This window comes from Sinocyclocheilus anshuiensis, unplaced genomic scaffold, assembly GCF_001515605.1.
Source record: "Sinocyclocheilus anshuiensis isolate Anshui unplaced genomic scaffold, SAMN03320099.WGS_v1.1 scaffold229, whole genome shotgun sequence".
NCBI classification, from domain to species: Eukaryota; Metazoa; Chordata; class Actinopteri; order Cypriniformes; family Cyprinidae; genus Sinocyclocheilus; species Sinocyclocheilus anshuiensis.
The window spans coordinates 1,636,001-1,640,575 of NW_015537957.1; positions in this window are offsets into that span (position 1 = coordinate 1,636,001).

Genomic DNA, 4,575 nt, shown 5'->3' on the forward strand with positions numbered 1-4,575 from the left:
GGCTGAAACCTAAAACACAACAGTGAGGGTGAGGAAACTGAAAGTGTGCACTGAATGAATCACCACTTTACAAAAAAAAAAAAAAACTTGCAAAGAGAGGTTCAGTACACAAACAATACTCAGAAAAGCTGTAAGCATGCTTTAACCATACAGAATATCAAAGTATAAAAACTGTATCATGTCTGATATGCAAATTTCAAACATCTCTAAACATAATCAAAACTTGCTGAAAAACCTGTTGTACACAATCTGCTATATGCCTTCTGTCGTCTGATAGTTTATGCTTTTTTTACAGTAGCAAGTAAAAGGCCTTATTTTGCTTGTCTTTATGCTGTGAAATCTTTCATGATTTTTATAAGTGAAAGTAAGAACAGCTTTTATATTGATAGTAATATTTTAAGATAAACATTAGCTGGACTGAAGCAACTAAGGTTTTAGAAAATCATGTTAACGTGTGATTATCAAATATGATCATCAAGCTTTTGAGGAACATTTATTTATCTCTCAATCATCACTGTTTTGCCCCCACAATAAAAACTACAGAGCTTTGAGCATAAAACATATTATGATGACATTATTGAGGGATATAGAGTGACAGCTAATATTTATATTAATTTTATGTAAGTAGTCTGTTATTATAAAAATCTAATTGATTTACTAGCTATCAGAATTTATTATTTTTTGGCCATATAAATATCAGCAACTGCACCAAACTCCATATTTTTGCTCACTATGGATCTCTAAATAATTTTTTTCCTCTTCGAGTTTGAGCTCCATTCTTACTATGTCAGACCATACGAGCCATAAAAGCCTGATGTATCACTTTTTTTATACTGTTATTAACTATTAAACTAAAACTATTTAAAAGAAAGAAAAAAAAACACTGAATTACACAAAAATTGAATGTCTTTCACAAAATGGGGTTTGTTTATTGCTTCAAGCATCCTCAGTTGAGATCATGCTCAGGAGGTCCCTCATGTGATCCTTGTGTGCCCCCATGGCTCTGAGCCCCAGGACATGTCTCAACCTCCCCCGTTACACGAGTGTGCAGGGGCACGGACTCTTTGTGCTCTCCTTGGGATTTATTTATATTTGGTTAAACATTCAAGTGAATTTTATCAGATGCATGTGACTGTGTAACAATGACAGACTGGTAACAATGTAAAATGAAATTTGAAAGCATCTGTTATGAAAGCCAATCAATCAACTCTCTTTTATCTTTTACTGTGTATTATTAAACCTCTCTTTTAGCTGAACATGCCCTGGGCACCCTCATCTTCCAGACCTGGGCAAAATAATAAAGATCATGCGCTCTCAGCATGGTGGTACCCCTACCAGTAACGTTTATGACACAACCTCGTTCTTCGGTGTTGTTCTGTCCTGCAAGATAAAGGATACTGATCCACATTTATCTATACGGTTCAAAGTCGACATGCATGTTTATTTCAGGTGCACATATACATCAAGGATGTTGGTGATGATGGTTCCACATCCATTATTCCACCTTTAAAGCTATCGAGAAGGTCATACAAACATCTGATGCATTGTGAATAAAGTTGATAAAACATACGTTAGCCTATAATCATACATTTTCCCACACACTTCAGGAGTAAATATACAGAATCCTCTGTGTACGGGTGAGTTTGGGAATCTGCACAGTTACAGAAAGAACACACACACACATCTGTGTGTAGATCGAGGGTAAAACATCGTGGAGACCGAGCTTTTGCGACAGTATGCCCCAAACTCTGGAACAGCCTACCGGTTTCGATCCGAATGGTGTCATCACTTTCCTCTTTCAAATCAAAACTTAAAACACATTTGCTTAGTGTGGATTTCTAATTTATTATTATTATTATTATTATTATTTATTTATTTTTTTTAGATATTATCATTTGTATATTTATTTGACTTCTATTATCTGTACAGCACTTTGGTCAACCCTGGGTTGTTTTTAAATGTGCTTTATAAATAAATAATGAATGAATATATATATTCCAAACTTTTGAACAGTAGTGTACTAAACTCATAAAACTTCCCCATGTTCCTCATTGTCCTCGCTCTCATTTCCTGCAGCGTCTCAGTCTCTGAGCGTCAAACAGCTCCCATGAGAGCGGCTCCTCAGCAGGTACGAAACCACCCAGAGTTCTCTGTAAAATGGTAAAATGAGATAATTTATGACTGTAACAGCAGAGTGAGAAAAGAGTAAAACAGACTTTGTACATCTTCCTCTATTGTCACAGGTGGATGAGCAGCTATCATGATCTGGAGATTCTGCTTCTGAGGAATTATCAGGAAGTGTGAGCCGCCCTTTGAGCCAGATGCTTTTGAATATCGGCACTATAAGGTCAGTGCCCATGCAATCTCAGTATATTGAAATACAGCAGTTCCTGCAGGAATCTGGTTTAGGAATCTGAAATGTCAAGTGAGCAAACAACACATCAGTTGGTCTTGGTTTTTAATTGTTTTAGTGAAGGGGTGTTCCGTTTCTGTATTTGAAGATTTTAAGCCGTTTCTAATCATCCTAAAGACCTTAACTAGCTTGTTTCAGGTGTGTTCAGTCAGGATTGGAGCTAAACTCCAGGCTTTCCAGTCACATGAAACTTTGATTGTGATATAAACGACAGCACATTTCACTGGGGATGATGCAGCTCAGGGAAATAAACTGTACATAGACCCTACTGCATGATGCAAAAAAATAAGTTTAGGTTTGTTTTCTATAGATCTGCTACGCTGATGCTGCCGCTGCTGCAGAGCAAGTACCAATACTTGCTACTGCCAATACATAGAGTTTCATGCTAGAATTCTGTATATATATATATATATATATATATATATATATATGATATAGGGCAAAATTGGATGTATATTATTAAAACAAACAGTGTAGAGATTTTCTTTTTCTTTACACATTGCATTTTACATCGGAAATTAGCAAAAGGGTATTAAGGCTGCTGAGTGAGGCCATTTAGCCACTGCTGAGTGCCCTAGTACTGCAATTTGACACTTTCTTTTACTGTTTCATTTCAGATAATGAGAATTTAGATATCTGGCACAGAGCTAACATTAACTTTGGTCACGTCAACATTGTGGGAGTGACAATCACATTTAAATGCAGGGATTAAATTGCTTCAATTTTGGTTTCATGTGTACAGAATAAATCCTGCAGTGACTGACATAATTTGGGGTCTCGACTCTCGAGATTGTAAACAACAAACACAGATGCCGGCAGTTCTGACCAAAACACCATTAGCGACTGGAGACATACAGTATAACGTCTGGCAATTATTAGTAAACTGCAGTCGACAGAAGCGGTGTGTTTTGTTTATCTCATTACCGCAGGGCTGGTGGGAGCAACTACGGTGGAGAAAGACAGACTGGTGTCAAAATATGCGAATGAGTCAAGACACCTACCACCGACTCTTTGATTTGCCAGTACCTCCTCCTGGAGAAGAGACACATCTCGACTCCTAATTAAGCCAGTGTCATAAAAGATTCTGTCATTTACTCTCCCTCACGTCGTTTCAAACTAGTATGACTTTCTTTCTTTTTGTGGCACATAAAAGGAGATGCTTTGAAGAATGCACTGGTCATTTTTTACATGAAGAGGACTTATGAAATCATATGATACTTTTGTGTGAGGAGCTATTCACCGAAAATCTTAATGTCAGATTTGCCAGATTTTTTCAATGAATAGTGCACAAAAACGACACTCAAAAAATTAACATAATGAACAGATTTATGCAGATTCTAAGAAATTGTGTTGAGAACATTTAAAAAAATATGATTATTTAAATAAAATCAAATTATTCTGAAGATGATTTTATTAAATAAATAATTATTTAAATAGATAATCTTAGCTGTGCCTCATCTGTTTCATTCATGTATTACTGGCAAATATGCATCACATATTTATTAGTTCGTGTTAAAATGGTGTGTGATCCAAATGGATGAAAATTTTATATGCATTTTCAAATACTTACATCTTAAATGTAGGCCTAAATATTTTTGAGTTTTTACAGAACATAAATGTTCTCATTACAAAAACAAAAACTGTATTTAGTTGCAGTGTGTATATCGTAGCCTATATGAATAAAATTTGCAACTCTCTCAGTCTGACTTACTGTGAATTTCATCTGAATGAGAGTTATCATGGAAGCACTAGGCACATGTATTACAAAGCTGTATTACAAAGAGCAATTTCTCAAATGATCAAATGACATGTAAAAGGCCAAGTATACTTTCTTAAAAATATCTAATTTATTATATGCGTATCATTTGTCTGGTTATCTGTAGTTTGACTGTGGATGCCTCAGTTTCTTCAAGCATCAAGGTCTCTAGAGTTTTTCTGTCTTTGAACTTTGACCTGTGTGTTTCTTTATCACAGTAAAAAAGGAGGCCTTGGTGCTTTTGTGCCTGGAGGCTTCTGTGAATTTCACGGCATGTGATGGAGCAGCATGAACGGCTCTGTTTGACCCTGACCTCTCATTATGTAAGGTGAACATCATCTATGATAATGTGTTATTCGGTGTAACAGAATCTTTCACACACACACACACACACACACACACACAC